Here is a 21,981-nt window from a genome sequence, read left to right as displayed (position 1 = left end):
GGTACCAGTAAACCCAGTGATGAAAAAAAAAAAAAAAAAAACACATCATTTTTATCACTCCTTGAGACCAAAAATGGTACTGAGGAATATGGAGCTAAGGGGTGAGACCTCCCTGGATAGCTTGGGAATACCTGAATCTAGCCACGCCTGAAGGCCACACATGACATTTGCAGTTATGTGAACCAATGTGTTTCTTTTCTTTTTTCCTTTCTTCTCTTTTCTCCTTCCCTTCCCTTCCCTTCCCTTCCCTTCCCTTCCCTTCCCTTCCCTTCCCTTCCCTCCCCTCCCCTCCCCTCCCCTCCCCTCCCCTCCCCTCCCCTCCCCTCCCCTCCCCTCCTTTTTTCCCTCCTTTTTTCTTTCTTGTAGCCCCATTTGACTTTAGTTTCGAATGCTTGTCACTGGAAAAGGTTCTTGGCTTATTGAAATACTAACCTCTATTTTGTTGAGTATTAAAATTATAGGCTGGGCACGAAGGCTCACGCCTGTAATCCCAGCACTTTGGGAGGCCGAGGCGGGTGGATCACTTGAGGTTGGGAGTTTGAGATCAGCCTGACCAACATGGAGAAACCCCGTCTCTATTAAAAATACAAAATTAGCCGGGCATGGTGGCACATGCCTGTAATCCCAGCTACTCAGGAGGCTGAGGCAGGAGAATGGCTTGAATCCGGGAAGGAGTTGCGGTGAGCCGAGATCGCACCATTGCACGCCAACCTGGGCAACAAGAGCAAAACTCTGTCTCCAAAAAAGGTAATAAAATGTGTGTGTGTGTGTGTGTGTGTGTGTATATATATATATATATATATATATATATATATATATATATATGTATATATATGAATGATGCTGTTGGAGCCACAGAGAATTTTCCTCCTTCCCTTTCATTTTTTATTGTGACTTATGACCTATAAGTGTTAAAGAGCATTCCAGAGACATATACATGTTATTGAATCAGTGATTTCCCAAGTGAAGAGACAGAACACTGCCATTTGCTCAGGGGCCTCCTATGATTACCATCTTACTAGGAGTCTGTCACCATTGGAAGCTACCATTATTTGGGCTTTTGGGGAAATCATCTCCTTGCTTTTTTTTTTTTTTAAATCAGTTTGTCTATGTACACATCCTCAAAAAGAATTAATTTTGTATTAATGGAATCATACAGCATGTATCTTCTGGGGTCTTGCATCTGTCACCAACATTGTATGTGCAATGTTCCTATCGGCTGTCACTATAGCTCATTCATTCTCAATGCTATCATAGCATCCCACGTATGACAGTACATGATGTATCCATTAGAGAGTACCTTGTGTACTGGATGTTTCTGTAGAGAATTTATTGAAGTCGATCAGTGCAACAGAGCTCGTATTGGAAACAAACTGAAATGTGCATCACTCTGTGCAGAAGCCCAGTCTTGAATCAGCCCAGCCATCTGCCTTCCTTGGTCCACATCCAAGCAGTTGATGGCTGCTAAGGAAAAATTGCATAACTGAGCAAATATGTGTTACTACAGCATTGTGATCTTCAACCCCAGCTGGGCCCTCCTGAGAGCAAGCGATTCTATGCATTCCTCTTTAGCCCTGTCTTCCATCCTTTGTTAAATGATCAGTGCTTCCCCCAACTCCTTCCCTGCACGTTCTCAGAAGATGGCTTTGCCTCTTTATAGAGGTCATTGGGCAGGAAGTTCTTTCATTTCTTAACTTAGCAGCAAGGAACCTTATCTACATCCATGCCCTTCATGCCTGCCGTTCCAGGGCCCAGTGGTCCCGTTTTTTCCAGGTCACCCGCACTTGTGCCCTGCACCCCTCTAGTACCTCCTATCCTTGTCCTTTTGCTCTCCCTTCCCTACGTGGGACAATCTGACGATGTCTGTGCAAGTCCTTTGCCTTAAACCTCATCTTCATTGTCCCTGTGTGGAACCGGATGTTTTCAATTCTCATCTGAATTATTGCGTTAGTTGTCCCGATTGGTCTCCCTTTAACGCTTGCCTCTTTTGGTTCAAGCTATATTCCTCTACAGAAGCCACAGTAATGTTTCTGAAATGCACATCTGACAATGTGAATCTGTGTTCATTTCCTGGGGCGGCTGTAGCAAATCACCACGAACTGGGGGTGGCTTACAACAGCAGAAATGCTTTTGTCACAGTTCTGGAGGCCACAGGCCTGAGATCAAGGTGTCGGCAGGGCTGGTCCCTTCTGGAAGTTTCTGGGGGAGACTCCATCCCATTCAGCTGTCTTAGCTTCCAGGGGTGGGGGGAGCCAGCAATCCTTGGTGCTCCTTGGTTTGCAGACTCACTGTCACTCCAGTCTCTGCCTCTGTCTTCACATGGTGCTTTTGTCCCTGTCTCTAATCTCCCTCTCCTTTCTCTTATAAGGACACCAGTCATTTGACTTGGGGACCATCCTAAACCCAGTGTGTTCGCACCTTGAGATTCTTGTAATTACACCTGCAGAAACCCTAATTCTAAATAAGGTCACATTCTGAGGTTCTGGGAGTTCAAACTTAGATGTATGTTTTGGGAGTTGCTATTCAGCTCACCATATACCCTCTTGCTGAAAACCCTTCCCTGGTCTCCCGTTTCCCTGTAGGGTATAATCTAAACTCCTTAGCCAGGAATATAGGCCCTTCCTGAACTGACCTTTTGCAGCCACAGCTGCATGGTCTCCTGGCCCCACGCGCCTGCCATATACTTCGTTCTTCTGTGTGAACTGATCTTGCTCTCCCGGAGTCTCTCTGGCCTTTTCTTTGTTATTTAGTCCCAGCCCTGCAATATCCTCCTTACCTCTGGACTCTCCCATCTTCCTCCAAGTCCATGGAGTGCCCTGTGTAGACAGTCAAGAGGCCACAAAACCAAGTCACTGACAACCATCCCCAAAGTCAACCAGCACAGCAGATTGGAGAGTGGGATTATATTAGGAAAGCTTAATCTCAAAAAAAAAAAAAAAAAGTCAAAATACACCTACTCATAAATTACCTGCAAGTAGACAAAAACAAAAAAGGAAAAAAAAACCTCATTAAAGAATGTGATTGCTTATGAAAATAGCCACCATTTCCCTTTGCCCAGAAATTGCTTATGATTGTCAATAAGGAAGGGGAAACATGAGCTGTGGTCATCGAATTTGGAGATGTAACTGGATATTGCGGAAATATTTAAACAGAATTCTGTTTGTCTACACCCTATGGCTAAATAAGTAGACTATGCTGTGAATAGATAGCTCTGCATTTTAACAGCATATTTAAATTATGGCCACATTCCCAGACAGGACTGAATGGCCAGGATGACCAAACAATGTGCTGCTTAGTGGGGAGATGAATTTCCAGAACTCCAGCTCATGGGAGAAAAGCAGAGTTTGGCATCCGTTGGGTGCTGGGAACACAAGAATAAGACTCTCCATAAACCTGGTGTTGAGGGTGGCCTTTTATGGTTATTTGGCTTTATTTCACTTTTAGTTTTTTTTATTGTGGTAAAATATACATAACATAAAGTTTGCTATTGTAACCATTTTTTGAGTGCACAAGTCAGTGGCATTAAGTGCATTCATCATTTTATTTCCTCTTATTAATGAATTCTAGATTGGACATAGAACAAGATAACTTCTAGTGAAGTAAAAAATGCAGACTGTTGGCTTGACTCAGTAGCTCACCCTTGTAATCCCAGCACTTTGGGAGGCCGAAGAAGGCGGATCACTTGAGTCCAGGAGTTTGAGGCCAGCCTGGCTAACTTGGCAAAACCCCGTCTCTACTAAGCATAAATCCCAGCTACTCGGGAGGCTGACGCAGCAGAATTACTTGAACCTGGGAGGCGGAGGTTGCAGTGAGCTGTGATGGCGCCACTACACTCCAGCCCAGGCAACAGAGTGAGACTCTGTCTCAAACAAACAAACAAACAAAATATTTCTTTCTGTCATAGATTTTAAAAAAATAGACTGCCAAGCGTTTGCTTTTTTGTTTTTTTCTTTTGAGACAGCATCTTGCTCTGTTGCCCAGGCTGGAGTGTAGTGGCATGATCACCGCTCACTGCACCCTCAACCTCCTGGGCTCAAGTGATCCTCCCACCTTGACCTCCCAAAGTGCTGAGATTACAGGCATGAGCCACTACGCCTGGCCAAAACTAAATCTTTCTGCCCAATGAGAAATTTGAGAATTTGATGGGCTATGTTCTTCTGGTATAGGGAGAAGGAAACAACTCCTTTAGAAGCCTACTGATACCATGCGGGCTGTTGTTTTTGCAGAGCATTTTATGCTTTCTGTTTTGGAGTGAGCATTCTGGTTTGTAGGACAAACGTATCTCAAGACGAGGTGGGCAGGCTGTCAGCAAAATAAGAGGAAAAGATGCTACCGCCACAAATGCAGAGCTCGTGAGAACTGAATGCATAGCCCCAGAATTCTGGACACTTGACAAGCCCTCCCAATGCCTCACTTGTAGCTGAGACTATACGGTGAAATGATAAGGGAAACACTGAAAAGAAAACATTCTGGTTTGGGAGTGGGATTATTTTAGTCTTCTAGGTTGTAATGTTCATTTGACCTCACTAATGTGCACAGAGTTTTAAAAAAATTTGTTCCAACTGAAAGATAACCCTCATTCTGCATGGAAATGTCTTCTGAACAATCATTAACTAATGGATTGATGATGAGAAATTTGACTCCACATGGAAATTAACTTGCAAAAGCATGACATAAATCTTCTCTGTTCTTTCTGTGAGAAATTTTCTCCCAAATAGTTTTTCAAGATGAGTAAAAGGAAAAGTGCATAATTGTGGCTGTCACTAGATCTTTTCCTTCATTTTGGGAGTCTGTTCTTACTTATTCGAATCATGTAGACAACTTTGATTATGCCACAATTGCCCACCGATTCACTCATCTGCAAAGTGTCCCCCGACCACAGACCCCAACTGCTCTCTCACCTGACAGTCCTCTGTTCCACACAATCCAATTTTCACCCTGTGCTTTCAATTCTGTTACAGTGGCCTTAGGAAGAAACCACATTTGGAAGGCTCTGTGTTGGAGAAATATTGAGCTGTGTCACTGATTTCTCGGATATGGGAAACAGAACACACAAGCTCTGCTTTTTACAACTTGGATTTGTATGTGGGTTCTCAGACAGCTCTCACGTTCTAAAATTACTCTTTGGACATCTCATTGTCTATTCCCAAGCTCTTCATTTTGACTGATTCTAAAAGGGCTGGCCTATAGTCCCTCGACGCAAAAAGGAGACATTGGTGATTATCATTTTTTTCCACAGCAATAAGAAAAGTTATTTGTAGTCACTCTTTTTAAAAAAAATTTTTTTTTTTTGGGACAGAGTCTCACTCTGTTGCTTAGGCTGGAGTGCAGTGGTGTGATGATAGCTCACTGCAGCCTCCAACTCCCTGGCTCAAGCAATCCTCCAGCTTCAGCCTCCCGAGTAGCTGAGATTACAGGTGTGTGCCACCACACCCAGCTAACTTATGTATTTTTAGTAGTGATGGGGTTTCATCATGTTGGCCAGGCTGCTCTTGAACTGCTGATCTCAGGTGATCCGCACACCTTGGCCTACCAAAGTGCTGGGATTATAGGTGTGAGCCACCGCACCTGGCCATATAGTCAACTCTTATTGTAGACTCTTGATTCTGTCAGTCCTTTATATTCTTTGTAAAGTGTTCCTAGAGTCTGGGTGAGACAAAACTCTTTTTTTTTTTTTTTTTTTCCTCTAAGCAATTCTGCTTAAGAGGGAGATGGCTTCTGTGTTTCGACTAGCAGACTCATTTGTTGGTGATGACATTTATGACCCATCTTCAGAGGGTGCAGGCAGGGGCTTCTGCATGACACCCAGCAGCCCTTGGGCTGGATGAATGTATCCTTAATGTATCTGATTTTTTCTTTTCTTTTGGCTGTTCTTTCTTTCTTTTCTTTTCTTTCCTTCCTTCCTTCCTTCCTTCCTTCCTTCCTTCCTTTCTTTTTCTTTCTTTTTTCTTTTCTTTTCTTTCTTTCCTCTCTTTCTCTTTCTTTCCTTCCTTCCTTCTTTTCTTCTCTTCTTTCTTTCCTTCCTTTCCTTTCCTTTCTTCCTTTCTTTTCTTCCTTCTTTTCTCCTTCCTTCCTTCCTTCCTTCCTTCCTTCCTTCCTTCCTTCCTTCCTTCCTTCTCTCCCTCCCTCCCTCCCTCCCTCCCTCCCTCCCTCCCTCCCTCCTTCCTTCCTTCCTTCCTTCCTTCCTGACAGAACCTCGCTCTATCCCCCAGGCTGGAGTGCAGTGGTGCGATCTCGGCTCACTGCAACCTCCACCTCCCAGGTTCAAGCGATTCTCCTGCCTCAGCTTCCTGAGTAGCTGGGATTACAGGTGTGCGCCACCATGCCTGGCTAATTTTTGTATTTTCAGTAGAGACAGGGTTTTGCCATGTTGTCTAGGCTGGCCTTAAACTCCTGGACTCGAGTGATCCGCCTGCCTCGCCCTCCCAAAGTGCTAGGATTACAGGCGTGAGCCACTGTACCCGGGTGAATGTATTTTTAATTGATTTACAAGGCCAGTGGGTATACTCCTGTGAACAATTTTCAGAAAGAATTAAATGCCTGCACGAGCCAAGCAAAGACTTCTGGCGGCATCTTTGGCAGAGCTTACGGTAGGGGAGGCATCTCAGCAGGCCTGGCCTCTGCTTGCTACCCCTCACTTGAGTTTTTACTGACAAGCAGGAGGGTTCAGGGACAGAGGCTTAGGAGCCAGATAAAATACAGGACACTGGGTTGTGTGTGAATCTCATTCAATGCAACGAATGATGCTTTAGTGTATGTCCCAAATATTACTTGGGATCTACTTAGATGAGCAGAAAGTGTACATTCTCACAATCACTGTGTAATTGGACTTGTCTGAAGCTGCAGCCTTGAGTGGAAACTGCGTTCTTTTTCATCTTTTTCTCTTCTCACTTGGCATGCTCTTCAGATGTATAAGGACCAGTGTGGTGGCCGCTAGTCACCAGTGGCTAGGGAGCACTTGAACTGAGGCTAGTCTGAATCGAAATGACATCTGATCAGTGTAAAACACACCAGACTTCCAAGTCTTTTTATGGAAAAAATAGAACATTTCTCATTAATAACTTAATATTCCTTATGTGTTAAAATGATCCTATTTTGCATATATTGGGCTAACATGTGTCATTAAAATTAACTTCCCCTGCTTCTTTTTCCTGATTTAATATGGCTACTGAGAGCTTTAAAGTTGCACATGCTACCTGCACTTCATTTCTGTTAGAGCTGGGATTAGTGGACTTTCTGTAAAGGACCAGTAGCAAATCTCGTAGGTTTTGTGGCAGATAGGGTCACTGTCTTAACTGTTTAACTCAGTTGTCTCCAGCCATAGACAATATATAAACACATGAGCGTGGCTGAATGCTAATTAGTCTTTATTTATAAAGCCTTATTTTGCTTGCAGGTGTATTTCTTGACCCCTGCGTTAGAGATTCTGTAGGCTTTTTTGTGTGTAATTTTTAAATGGCATATCTTTGTGTCTCCAAGCCTTATTGATTTGGACAGAGTGAGAAATAATTGTTAAATGGATAATTTACCCTTTGCAACATGGTTCAGGTACTACATAGAAAAGTGTTGGTAAGATCTTGATTTTTTTTTTTTTTTTTTTTTGAATAAGAGAGAAGAAAAAGCATGCATATGGCTGCTAGCATGTGGGTCCTTACTGTATCAGAGCCTCCTGGATGGGGTGGATTGCCGTCCATCATGAAGAGGCAAAGAGAATCCAGGAGGTAATGTTTTGTCCTGAGTCCTATAGAGGTGGAGGGCACACTGAATACACACTGCATTGAAAACATAGTGGCACCATCTAACAGGTTCAAGAGATGAGGCCGCGCAGGAGCTTGTGCCTGTCATCCCAGTGCTTTGGGAAGCTGAGATGGGAGGATTGCTTGAGCCCAGGAGTTTGAGGCTGCAGTGAGCCATGATTGTGCCACTGCACTCCAGCCTGGGCCACAGAGTGAGACCCTGTCTCAAATGAGCAAACAAAAAAAGATGAAATTACAGCAATGGGGAGGCTTGGGTCTTGGGTAAAGGGAAAATAATTTTTACAAAGAACTGCTGTGCTAAAACCCTTTCCTTACCAAATTAAAACGTTTTATCTACTAAGAGTATGGCATGATGTAACTTATCTTATTTTATTTTTTAATTAAAAAAACTTGTAGAGACGGGGTCTTACTATGTTGCCCAGGCTGGTCTCAAACTCCTGGTCTCAAACAATCCTCCCGCCTCGGCCTTACAAAGTGTTAAGATTATAGGCGTGAGCCACCGTGCCTAGCCCATGATGTAATTTAGAATTGATTTTCATCAGATTGGAACATATCCTGAAATGTAAAATTTATTCGGGATCACATTTAAAAAAAAAATAAATGACAGGCACAGACATATTTTTGCGAGGTGAGCTAGGGAATTGAGACACATCAGCCATGATTTGTACTTAAGTGAGGTGCTTATCTGTTTCTTTTACTGATGAGAGTGACTTAGAAGTCCTTTAGGAATAAGATGATCATAAATGAAAGTGAAATCCCAGGAAATTTCTAAATTAAAGTTTGATTTATAGCCCTTTTCATGCTCTTCTCTTCAGTGCTGAGAAGAGCTGGAGATAATTCGTGTCCCTTCGGCTTTGCAGTCTATGAATCATGCCCAGTTGTCATTGTTGAAGTTGAGTTTCAATTTTTGTTGTTATCTTTCCTTTCAGTGTCAGTGTGTAAACTTAATTTCACTGCAACTGATGTAATTGCTTAAGTAGCTGGGAAGTCCTGTGGGATTAGATTAGGGCTGGTGTCGGGGTGCACGTTTCAAATGTAAAAGTTTACAACCTTGGAGGATTGCCATGAGTAGCTTTGCTCACACGAGTGCAGATTCAGGGACATCTCTTCCCCCAATCTCACTCTTCATTAAATTGTCACAAGTCTAGATACTCTACTGGAAGAAAAGTAAGCAAATGCAGTGTATACTTACAGTGTGGTAGGCACTTAGTTCAGCACGTTACATATATGATTTCATCCTGAAAATTACCCTTTGAATAGTGCTAAAATTCAAAATCCTTAGTAATGTGAAAAGTACAAAATCCTTAGTAATGTGAACTAATATATAAATACAAAGTTTAAATGGATTCAATTTAATTCTCTAAACTATATATCATTACGATGTCTTTCCAAGTGATATAAATTGAGGCACAAATGATCAGTCTGATAGTGTTCAAATATTAGCCTAAGACTTTCTAAATTGTCTTTTCCCTTTTCGAAATTGTTGCTGGGATCTTTTCTTTCCTTTTTAAAAATGGTGTCACTAGCAAAAGGATGCCAGGGTTCGATAGAGGAAACTGTGTTAAGTTCTTCCAGGGACTTCTGCATCAAAACCGTAGTCAGTGAGCATAGAGTGTGGAATGACAGACGATGGAAACTTGGAAGGTTGGGGAGTGGCAGAGAAGTGGACAATAAAACATTACTTAAGGGGTACAATGTACATTATTCAGGTGATGGCTGCACTAAAAGCTGTGTAATAAAATTACAGTTGTACTCCATCAATGTATACAAATAATAACATAAAATGAAATGATAGTTGTGAGGACCCTGGTGCTTGATGTCTCAGCCCCAGGGCGTCTGGGCGAGCTGCCTGTACCTGTCACCAGGGGCACGCCTGGAGTGCCCGGCACCCCCTACCTGGCCTTAACCTGACAGCTTGGGTCTCAGCCTTGCCCAAATGCTGTCACCAAGGCAGGGGCTCACAAACCTGCACCACGCACCTCCAACTTGAGCACTCTCCGGAGCAAAAAGTGACTGCCACACCTATCTGGACACCTGTGTCCACTGGGTGGCTGCCAGGGCTTTCTGTGTCAGCACAAGATGTCCTTTCACAGCCTTAGAAACATCTGAAATCCAGTTAAGCGTCATGCACTGCATGTGGCTATGACTGTATTTAAAAGAAAAATCTAAAACAGTCTGCCTGCCTTTAGTTTTTATTGTGTGGAAGTGACCTTTTTGGGAAAAGTCCATCCCAGCTGTCTTTTAATTAATTAATGAATTAATTAACTTGAGACAGGGTCTCTCTCTGTCACCTAGGCTGGAGTGTAGTGGTGCCATCATGGCTCACTGCAACCGCAGCCTTCCAGGCTCAAGCGATCTTCCCACCTCACCCTCCCGAGTAGCTGGGACCACAGGTGCACACCACCATGCCCTCTAATTTTTGTATTTTTTGTGGAGACGGGGTTTCACCATGTTACCCAGGCTGGTCTCAAACTCCTGAGCTCAAGTGATCCTCCTGCCTCGGCCTCCCAAAGTGCTGGGATTACAGGCGTGAGCCACCATGCCCGAATGCCAGCTGTCTTTAACGTCCCATGATCCATATTTGTCAGATTGCGTCCTCATGTTTTGATTTGGGTTGGACATCTTTGGCAAGAAGACTTGGTATGTCCTTTTCATTGAGTTTCATAGGGGTCAGATGGTCAAGTTGTTCTTGCATTGCTTTTGCTGAGTTGGATCTGTTGGTGAGGGTTGTGTCCACCCGATCTCGCCCTTGTGCAGATACCTTCTTTCCTGTGTAAGGAATTAGACAATTGGGCGTGATATTTGAGACTGTGTTCTGTTCATAATCCCTTCCTTATTGAGGTAGTCCATTGGTGGTTACAAGTTGGTGCATTGCTAATGCTGTCATTTCTTCTAAAGTTCTTGGTTGAAATCTTTCCATGAAGAAGAGCTTTATTTCTGTACTCTCAGCTTTTGAGTATCACTCTTGATTCCTGGCTTCTTTTTTGTTATACGTGGCATAAGAATTACCATCACTATTGTTTTATTACTTTTTTAATGCTGAAATTATCCCCACATTCACCCATGAGAGTCCCTGTGGCTGCTATCACTCTTAAAAGGCAGAGTTTCTTTTGAACCTTCTACACATGACATGGCAAAACACACACACACACACACACACACACACAAACGTGGCTCTGATATTTTTGATATCACTCTGTTTTACCTAATCTCTTGCCTCAGCCAGAATGTATGCTGTTTAATTTGCCAAAGAGTAACATCTCAGGCAATCTTGGCATTGAACAGCATTGCTATGCTAGGTGACCTTGCCTGCCCCAGGCCAAAGGGAAATTGTATTTTCATAACACATTGTGGTTTACCTCGTTGAGTCAACAGTCAAGCATGGTGAAAATGTTATGACAGTAGAAATTCCCTGACAACCAACCAAGAAAGTTTTTACATCAGCATGCAAGATACAGCCCAAACTCTTAGTGATGTGGTTTGGGAAGACAGGCATTTTTTTGAAAAGCCCTGGTAATGTAGAAATTTCATTTTAAATGTGATGCAAATACTTCTTATGGTATCTCTTGTATGTGTGCATTTGTGTATGCATGCATGTGCTGTTGTCCATTGCAGATGGTGTGTGTGCCTTTGTGCATGTGTCTGTTTCTCTGTATGTGTCCCTGCACGTCCCCGTGTGTGTGGCTGCGCATGTGCACGTGTTCCGTTTTGGATAGCACATTGGCCTCTGTGTGTGTGCTTTGATCCACTGTGGATGGCATATGTGCCTGTGTATAAGCACATGTGCATTGCCTCATGGAAGATGGCATGTGGTGTGTGTGTGTGTGTGTGTGTGTGTGTGTGTGTATAAATGGATTACTCCATTGTAGGTGGTGTTTGTGCCTGTGTGTGTGTGCATTCCTTTATTATGAGGCAGTTTAACTTGTGAGAAGCTATTTGTTTAGTCCATTTGTGTTGATGTAACAAAATACCATTAATTGGGTGGCTTATTAACAACGGGCATTTATTGCTCACAGTTCTGGAGGCTGGAATTCCAAGATCAAGGCACTGGTAGAGTTGGTGTCTTGTAAGGGCTTCCTGACTTCTCGCTGTGTCCTCACATGGTGGAAGGGGTGAGGGAGCTCTCTGGGGTCCCTTTGATAAGGGCAGTGATCCCAGTCCTGAGGCTCCACCCTCATGACCTCATCACCTGCCAAAGGCCCAGCCTCCTAATACTCTCACCTTGGGGGTTAGAAATTTTGGGGGGACACAAACGTTTGGACCATGGGACTCTTTGACTTCTGTATGATGATAATCTATTTTTAAAAAGTAATTTCGGCCAGGCGCAGTGGCTCAAGCCTGTAATCCCAGCACTTTGGGAGGCCGAGACGGGCGGATCACGAGGTCAGGAGATCGAGACCATCCTGGCTAACACGGTGAAACCCCGTCTCTACTAAAAAAACAAACAAACAACAACAACAAAAAAAAAACAAAAACAAAAAAACTAGCTGGGCGTGGTGGCGGGTGCCTGTAGTCCCGGCTACTTGGGAGGCTGAGGCAGGAGAATGGCGTAAACCTGGGAGGCGAAGCTGGCAGTGAGCTGAGATCCGGCCATGGCTCTCCAGCCTGGGCGACAGAGCGCGACTCCATCTCAAAAAAAAAAAAAAAAAAAAGTAATTTCACTCTTCCTTATATATCCTTCATAGGCAAGGTCGCTGGAGGTAATTGCCGGCAATTAATATTTAAATTTATATTGAAACGCGTTCTTCCTTTACTGTGCTGTGAAGGATGGTTTCTTTCTATTTGCACATCCCTCATGCAACACAAAGACACTCTCCCCCCGATATGCACATTTCACAAGCTGAGCCTGAATTTAATGAAATGATTTAAATTAGCTTCCACAAGACAACAATCTTGGGTCAAAACTCATGCTTAGAATGGGAATAAAACAGATCTGGGAAGAATTACTAATAGCTGCTTGTGTGGTTCTTGTTACAGCCTCTTCCCTTCCTGAGCCTGGGGGCTGAGGGAGTCGCGGGTTGGGTAATACATTACAGAATGTGGGCTTGCGTGTGGTTTACTCCGATGATGGCAGTGGAATTCAGTGCATCGTGTGAGTTGTGCTGTGAATGTTAAAGCTTCTGATACAGCCAAGGTTTCCCCTCAGATTGCTTGTTTAAGGCTCAAAAAGCACTAGAACCTTTTGCTAAGTTAGTAAAATATCAAGAATAATAATTACGGCATGTAAAAATAACAAGAAAAAAGAACATTAGGTCACATTGTTGAGATACGTTTTGCAACACAGTTCATGCAATCCTGCTTACCTTTCCAGAGATTCCCCAATGGTGTCTCTTCCTGGATTCCCTTGTGTTAGTGAGGATAGGCTTTGTTACGGCGCAGGAACGAATAAGCTCAATGTCTTACAACTATGTGTTGCTAACTTGGCTGGGGGACTCTGCTTTTTGTAGTCATGTAGGGACTGAGGCTGATGGAGATGGGGGAAAATGACAGCCACAATGTGGCTCATGAAGTATCCCACTAAAATGTCTTAATTATCATCTTCCATTGGGGAAAACAAGTCACGCGGCCACAGCTGAGTTCAACCATGCAGATGTTTAGTCCTTCTTCAGGGAAGGTCCTTGGATATTGGTGAGCATACTACCGCTACCACACTCAAATCAGGATCTAATAAATTAAAGTATCTTAAATATATGATGCAATCACGATACTGGTACTGCTATTAAATCTGCAGCAATAATAAATATGCTACAGTCAGGGTGTGCTGAGAAGCTGAACAAAATATTCTCTGAACCATGAAGTCACCATTGAGGCTTCACTCATCTTCCCCCTATGAGTGATCAAATACTTGGAATTCTTTGAAAATATCTTACTCTCCAGGTCCTACATGTTTCACACCTGATGTATTATGAGTTTATCTAATAAAAAAACAAACAAAGCAAACAAACAACGAAACAAAAAAGAATGGCCAGGCATGGTGACTCATGCCTGTAATCCCAGCACTTTGGGAGGCCAAAGCGGGTGGACCATGTGAGGTCAGGATTTCGAGACCAACCTGGACAACATGGTAAAACACCATCTCTACTAAAAATACAAAAATTAGCTGGGCGTGGTGGCAGGCACCTGTAACCCCAGCTACTCTGGAGGCTGAGGCACGAGAATCGTTTGAACCCGGGAGGCAGAGGTTGCAGTGAGCCGAGATCATGCCACCACACACCGGCCTGGGTGACAGAGCGAGTCTCTGTCTAAAATAAAATAAAATAAAATAAATAAATAAAAATAAATAAAAATAAAAAAGGGAAAAGGAAAATTAAAATTTTAAATATATAGAAATCACAGATTCTCATTAGTAAGAATTTAGAAAATACAGAAAAGTATAATTAAGAGAAGTAAAAATGCTTATGGTATCACTACTTTGAGGTAGAAAATTTTAGTTCAGAGGACACATACACAAATACATGGTAGAGATGCCACCGAATTTTTTTGAAGTCCCATTTTAAAAAGAGAATGTGTATTCCTTTAGTTACTAGAAAGGTTGAACATTTCCCTCCCTGGATATTTAGAGTCCTTCATATTTATTCTCCTATGTTTTTCTGTTCTTTTCTATGTAGGGCTCTTTTAAGTGTAAGTGACAGAAACCTGCTTCTATGTTGCATTTGACAATATGCAAATGAATGGATGTGTCTGAGTTCTAATAAAACTTTATTTTCACAAAACCATAAATCAGTCTGTAATTGTCCAATCCCGGATTAGACAATCACCAAATCTCCCGTTCAGCCAGTTTACTTAGGCACAGCTGTGTCATTTACTTAGGGATAAGCAACAAACAGTGTAATTGCCATTGCAAAATCAAATGGGCCCCAATCAGTTACTGGCTAGCCGTAAATAGATGTTGGCATACTTGGACTCAACAAATAATGTGATTGTGTGGCCGGATGTGGTGGCTCACGCCTATAATCCCAGCACTTTGGGCGGCCAAGGCAGGCAGATCACCTGAGGTCAGGAGTTTGAGACCATCCTAGCCAGCATGGCAAAACCCTGTCTCTACTAAAACTACAAAATTTAGCTGGGCGTGGTGGCGCACATCTGTAGAGGCTGAGACAGGAGGATCACTTGAACCCAGGAGTAGGAGGTTGCAGTGAGTCGAGATCACGGCACTGCACTCCAGCCTGGGTGACAGAGTGAGGCTCCATCTCTTGACTGGGCACAGTGGCTCACGCCTGTAATCCCAGCACTTTGGAAGGCTGAGGTGGGTGGATCATGAGGTCAGGAGATCGAGACCATCCTGGCTAACATGGTGAAACCCCGTCTCTACTAAAAATAAAAAATAAAATAAAAAATAAAACAATTAGCTGGGTGTGGTGGTGCACGCTTGTAATCCCAGCTACTCAGGAGGCTGAGGCAGGAGAATGGCTGGCGTGAACCCAGGAGGCGGAGCTTGCAGTGAGCCGAGATGGCTCCACTGTACTCCAGCCTGGGCGACGGAGGGAGATTCCATCTCAAAAAAAATCAATAAATAAAATAAAAAATAAATAAAATAAAAAGTGGTTGTGTGATTGCATATAAAGTCTGTTCCCTTCTAGGTAGTTGGGTTTGAGATTCCTTCTTTTGTCAAAAGACACTACAGATGGCTGTAGTGAGAGGGACCTTAGAAATGCCTCATGCTGGGGGTACAGGATTCTATTTTGTACCAGGTGCAAAGAAAAAGAAATGCTGATATAGTTCCTTCGCTGATGAGGGAAAACCATTAACTTCAGATAAATAGAAATGGCTGTCACTTTAAGGAAATAAAATCTTAGTCAGTGACAAAATTAATGGAAAAGCAGCCATAGTATTGATGAAATTTAACTTCATCTGGCATATTGGTTACACATGCTGGTTACTGCCTCTGTAGCTCATGGTTCCCTCCTGGTGACAGTAGGAATGTGATACACTTTGTGGGATGAGTGAATTCCTGGGCCCATGCTAGTCTCCTGAACCAAGCTCTCTACGAGGTGGTACCTAGGAAACAAACACCCCTGGTGATCATTCCGAGGTGTCTTTACAATTTGAAAACTCCTTATATGAGGTGGCACATTCCAAAATAAACTTGCAGGGAGTGTAATCAATTGTAGGAGCTATTCTTGACTTACCATTTTGTGTCCAGTGCAAAGAGTGTCGGGGATATTTATGTCTGATTCTAGGGAATGACTCAATGGAAAAAGTGACCTTCTGCTTTCAACCTAAGTTTAGCTTCATGGTTTGGTCATCTCAACCATATCACAATTTTGTCTTTAAAACTTTCTGTAGTTGCTAAGACCAGGATTGTGACTAAAGTTAACTCTGATGATCTGTTTTAGCTTAACTTTATTTCTAATCCCTCTTAATAATATAAGCTTCAAGTTCCTTAGTAAAATCCAAAGAAACACACAAAAAGCAATCAGGCTAAAATAAACCTTCTGGGCCAGGTGCGGTGGCTAACGCCTGTAATCCCAGCAATTTGGGAGGCCTAGGCGGGAGGATCATTTGAGTTCAGGAGTTGGCGATCAGCCTGGGCAACATGGCAAAACCTCGTCTCTACAAAAAAATTAAAAATTAGCTGGGCATGGTGGTGCATGCCTGTAGTGTCAACTACTTGATGGGGCTGAGGCAGGAGGATCACTTGAGCCTGGGAGGTCGAGGCTGCAGTGAGCCATGTTAGTGCCATCCAGAGCAACAAAGTGAGAGTGAGATCCTGTCTCAAAACAAAACAAAACAACTAAAATACCCCTTCTGCTTTATTAGCATTTTTTAAAGAAAGAAAATTCTGCACCCCTATCCTTAGAAGCATGAGGTTTATGAGGGGGGAAATGAATGATATATCAGTTTTGTTCTTGCACAATTCTTCTTATATTTGTTAGTGGTATTGATTCAAAGGGAACTATTACTTTCATGTTTAACATCGTCTCTTATATATTATTATTATTGTTGTTGTTTTTGAGATGGAGTCTCACTCTGTTGCCCAGGCTGGAGTGCAGTGGCACGATCTCGGCTCACTGCAATCTCCGCCTGCCGGGTTCAAGCAATTCTCCTGCCTCAGCCTCCTGAGTAGCTGGGATTACAGGCACCACCACCATGCCTGGCTAAGTTTTTGTATTTTTAGTAGAGATGGGGTTTCACCATGTTGGCCAGGCAGATCTTAAACTCCTGAGTTCAGGTGATCCACCTGTCTCGGCCTCCCAAAGTGTTGGGATTACAGGCGTGAGCCACTGTGCCCTGCCTACCTCTTATAAATTAAATTGGCTTAGAGTTGCTAAAGTATTTAGAGAGACTCTGTTAGAACACAGATTTTCTTAAATATTTGTGTATGCATCTGTCTTCCCAACCGGACTCTCAGTTATTTAAGGGTAGATCATGTCTTATTTGTCTTCCTGGAGCCATGCCTAACATGACTGTTGCTCCTTAATATACGTGCTCCGAGGGCTTGATATTTGTGTGGGGGAAGGAACATCATGGAAAATTCCAGCTGATCGAGCTGCACATCAGCTACCTTTGATTGATTTAAAAATCTATTTCTTCTACTTAAAGATGAGGTGAACACCTTGATTCTTTATCTGTTCTTCAGCTTAAAAAATCCAGATGATAGAGGTTGATTGTGAATCTTGTATAAAACCTGCATTTCCGCACGCACAGTAACACCCCTGTATCACTTTGTGTACGTCAATTTGGGTGTTTGAATGCCGCCTGATGAGCTCTGATTTTGAACTCTCCTGCTTTTCCTTCTCCCGTTCCTCCCCCACCCCACACCACCCCTTTCCTCCTCCTTCTTCTTCCTCTTCCTCTTCTTCTTCTTCTTCTTCTTCTTCTTCTTCTTCTTCTTCTTCTTCTTCTTCTTCTTCTTCTTCTTCTTCTTCTTCTTCTTCCTCTTCCTCTTCCTCTTCCTCTTCCTCTTTTTGGAGATGGAGTCTCGCTCTGTTGCCCAGGCTGGAGTGCAGTGGTGCCATCTCGGCTCATTGAAACCTCCGCCTCCCAGGTTCAAGCGATTCTCCCACCTCAGCCTCCTGAGTAGGTGGGATTACAGGTACCTGCCATCATGCTCGGCTAATTTTTGTAGAGACCAGGTTTAACCATGTTGGTCAGGCTGGTCTGGAACTCCTGGCTTCAAGTGATCCGCCTGCCTCGGCCTCCCAGAGTGCTGGGATTACAGGCGTGAGCCACCGTGCCTGGCCCTACTTTCCTTCTTGAGAGCATTCACTTTCTGGGTCCCCAAAGTTTGACTTTCCATTCAGTTTGGATGGACTCATGGCCTTGGAGCTGCGTTGTTCATGCCATTATTTGTAGTAAGGGAATAAATGACTGGTTCTCCTTCACAATCTCTGTCCAGTGAAGATTGCCATGCTGTAAAGGAGCAAACAATAAAGAACCAGAAGCACAAGATAATGACTGTCAAAGTCATCCCGCTGGAAAAAAACAATCGAACAAAAAACCTAACGAAACTCAGTTTTGGAGTGGTGATGTGAACACAGCCTGCTGCAGATAGATGCCTTTGTCAAGAACAGAGGTGGGTACTCGACTTCTTAGTAAGTTTACCAAGTGAGTCAATAAAATGTCTTCAAAAGCCAAGTTAAACATTCTTTGTTTAACTTTTGTAAATCTTCTGGCTCAGCCTTTGCACAACGACCATCAGGAAATCCCTCTCAGTGCCCCTTTATCTGCAGGGGGTACATTCTGAAACCCCCACTGGATGCCTGAAACCGCTGATAGCACTGGACCAGATTGCTATCAATCAGAACACGTCCTTCTTACTATTTTTTAAATTAAAAACAATATGGGCCAGGCACAGTGACTCACGCCTGTAATCCCAGCACTTTGGGAGGCCGAGGTGGGCACAGCATCTGAGATCAGGAGTTCAAGACCAGCCTGGACAACATGGTGAAACCCTGTCTCTACTAAAAATACAAAAAATTAGCCAGGCATGGTGGCACATGCCTGCAATCCCATTTACTCAGGAGGCTGAGGCAGGAGAATCGCTTGAACTGGGAGGCGGAGGTTTCAGTCAGCCAAGATCGCACCATTACACTCCAGCCTGGGTGACGGAGTGAGACTCCATCTCAAAAAAATTTTTTTTTTTCAATATGTGTATATTTCAGATAGGAGTCTCAGTGTGTTACTCAGGCTGGTCGCAAAATCCTGGGCTCGGGCTATCCTCCTGCCTTGGCCTCCCAAAGTGCTGGGATTACAGGCGTGATCCACCACACCCGGCCTGTAACACATTTTTGTTCGGGTCTTCCACCCACAAATTTAATGCCTTTTGCATCTTAACTAAGCACTTATCACACACTGTGGCCACAACCTTTGCAGTTTGAGATGTGGCAGCAAAACTGGCATGAATTTTTTTTCCTTCTTCACAATTTTACCAATGGAAGGTTTGCTCTTACTGTAGATCTTAGCAAGTCTGGCATAAGATTTTTTTTTTCTTTTCTTATGAAGTCGAGAACTTTTACCTTTTCACTTAAAGGGGGCACGTTATGGCTTCTCTTATGCTGTCCATATCCAAATGGACAACATCACTCCTCTTGTGCTTTGGGGTCATTATTAGGTAAAATAAGCACCGTGACACTGAGACAGCTGGTCGGATCACCAACTGGACAAAGAGGGGATTCACATCCAAGGCAAGATGGAGCAGGATGATGAGAGATTTCATCACCTTACTCTGAATGGCAGGCAATTTACAACTTAGGGATTGTTTATTTCTGGAACTTTACATGGAATATTTTTGGGCTATGGTTGATTTCAGGTAACTGAAAACTCAGAAGGCAAAACAGCAGATAAAGGGGGAGTACTGTACCTCTGTTGTCTTTTATTATTTATTTATGTATTTATTTTTTAGAGACACGGTCTTGCTCTGTTGCCCAGGCTGGAGTGCAATGGTGTGATCACGGATCACTGGATCCTGGAATTCCTGACCTCAAGTGATCTTCCTGCCTTAACCTCCCAACGTTATGGGATTACAGGCATGAACTTATTTCACTCAGCCCCTCTCTTTTTTTTGATGACATTTCACTTCAGGTTAAGTTGAAGGAATTACAGTTTTCTCCCCTAGAGCATTTATTTTTCCTTTGTCTTCCTTTATTCTGTTTTTTTCTTGAGGTTTAATTAACTGCAATAAAATTCATATTTTTTTTAAGTTCAGGGCTCCTCAGGCTGCATACAACTCAGGGATCCCATTCAGCCTATTGACCTTTTTTTTAAAAAAATAAGTTTTCTGGTAATGTAACCATTTCTGTTCATTTACATTTTGTGTATGGCTGCTTTGCTTGCTGCTGCAACTGCAAGCTGGAGTAATTGCAACAGTATTGGCCCTCAATCTCAAAAATATTTATTATCTAGACCTTTACGTAAAGTCTCTAGACTTTGCTGAAGTTCTACGAATTTTGACCAATTCAAACAGTCATGCAGTTACTACCACAATCAAGACATCAAAAATTTCCATTGTCCTTAAAAATTGACAGAGTTACAATTTGAGATAAGAAATGATCTTAGAAAAGTAAAATTTTGCTCAATGTTTAACACTGACTTTAGGTTTTTGACATTTGCAGTCATTACGTATACACGGCAGATTTTACATTTAGAGTTCGCATTTTCTGCAGAGATTTCCCACTACTCTGCTCGACAGAACCCTGATTCCCTGCTGGGGAATTCATTCTCTCCCATTTTTGTATCTGACATGTGAATTAGCTGGATCCCAGCCAAAGCCTCTTCCATCCCTGCTGGTCCTGTTCATGCATCCAGAGACCGACACCTGCCGCAAAGACAACGGGAAAGGAAGGCCTTATTCGTTCCTGGGTGCTGCCAGAAAAGACTCTTGTCTGTTGGACCAGAGGCAGGAAGCAGCCGGAATGGCTTGCACTCATCGGGGGCCTGCGAGGGAGACCCCACCTGGAAGGAAAACTCAGGCTGACAGGGCAGAGCTGAGAACTGCAAAGAACCTGATCTTGGTCCTGATGATTTTCTGAGACCAGTTCAAGTCTTGCCTCTCTTTAGCCTTCCTGCTGGGCCTCTCTGTTACAGGGCCTACTACCTTACCTTGAGTGTAGAAGTTGGTTAGAGTGCTGGTTTCTGTTATTTGCAACTAAATGAGCCCTAATCGCTACCCATTATATAACACTCAGGGAATTACAGAAACACCTTATCCAGTTATGCTGCAATTGAGGATTTTATAATATGACTCAGTCCTTTGCAAACGGAACCTGCCTCGTCATTTCTAAGTCTATTAATCAATTCTCACTCATCTGTTTTTTCACTGAATACTCATTGGGTATCTGCAATGTGACAGGAGACCCCATTGTGACCCAAACTCTGGGGAAGTGCATCTTCCTGTGGGTGTATAGCCAACAAAATCAGTAATCTGTACTAGTCAAGTCTTGCTGAACGATTTGTCATCAAGTTTGATTTGTCATGCATGCTTGAAACTTACGAATCATCTATGTCCCTCCATCCTCCCTGGAAGTCACCAATTCTGCCCTTCTGCCTCCTAGGGGAAATATAATAATACTGGAATGGAATAGAGTGCCAGGAAGGAGCCATAGTGACTCCAATGCCCAACATATTGACTTTGAGATATTTCTGGTTCATTCAAAGTCCAGAGCTTGGAGGAAGCCCCAGTATAGAGCTGCAGACTGGAAGTCATCCGTGAATGTCAAGGGGCCCAGGGAAACTGAGGAATGGGTCACAAGAAGGGGAGCAGGGGAGCTCCTGGGGAAACACCACCATCCCAGGCGGGAGAGGACCCCAGGGGACCTAGAAGAAAGGACCGGTGACAGAGGGGGAAGTCCAGGGCAGTGAGGCGCCCTCAGAGAGCACCGAGAGAGACTACAGGTGCCCACCACCATGCCTGGTTAATTTTTGTTTTTTTTTTTTGTAGAGGTGAGGTTTCGCCATGTTGCCCAGGCTGGTCTCAAACTCCTGAGCTCAAGTGATCCGCCCGCCTCAGCCTCCCAAAGTGCTGGCATTACAGGTGTGAGGCACCACGCCTGGCCTGGTGGTCCATCTTTATGTTTGTGTGCATGTGGTGTATACTGCATGCATGCACACACACACTCACCTCTTTATTTTAATTCTGTCACCTGAAGAACAGCCTGAGACAGGACAAGAGCAATGAAACGCTCTGTTGGGTGCAATCTAGCTCAAAAGAGTGTGATAACAGCAGGCAGTGGTTATAATATTATAATAGGAAGCTCAGAGATGTGCAATAATTTAGCGTGTGCAA

At 43.4% G+C, this 21,981-nt stretch overlaps 1 long non-coding RNA gene across 1 annotated transcript; it reads left to right on the top strand.

Annotated features, from left to right (window-relative positions):
* Positions 1-708: 708 nt before the first annotated feature.
* On the top strand, positions 709-20,904 carry LOC115898598. Its single transcript, XR_004058280.1, has 4 exons — positions 709-747; positions 7,610-7,721; positions 18,097-18,273; positions 20,451-20,904. It is a non-coding gene; the product is annotated as an uncharacterized LOC115898598 (long non-coding RNA).
* The last annotated feature ends 1,077 nt before the right edge of the window (positions 20,905-21,981 follow it).

The sequence above is a fragment of the Rhinopithecus roxellana genome, chromosome 7 (genome assembly GCF_007565055.1).
Source record: "Rhinopithecus roxellana isolate Shanxi Qingling chromosome 7, ASM756505v1, whole genome shotgun sequence".
Lineage (NCBI taxonomy): Eukaryota > Metazoa > Chordata > Mammalia > Primates > Cercopithecidae > Rhinopithecus > Rhinopithecus roxellana.
The sequence above is the reverse complement of the archived record's forward strand: the minus strand, read 5'-3'. Positions and strand labels throughout refer to the sequence as shown.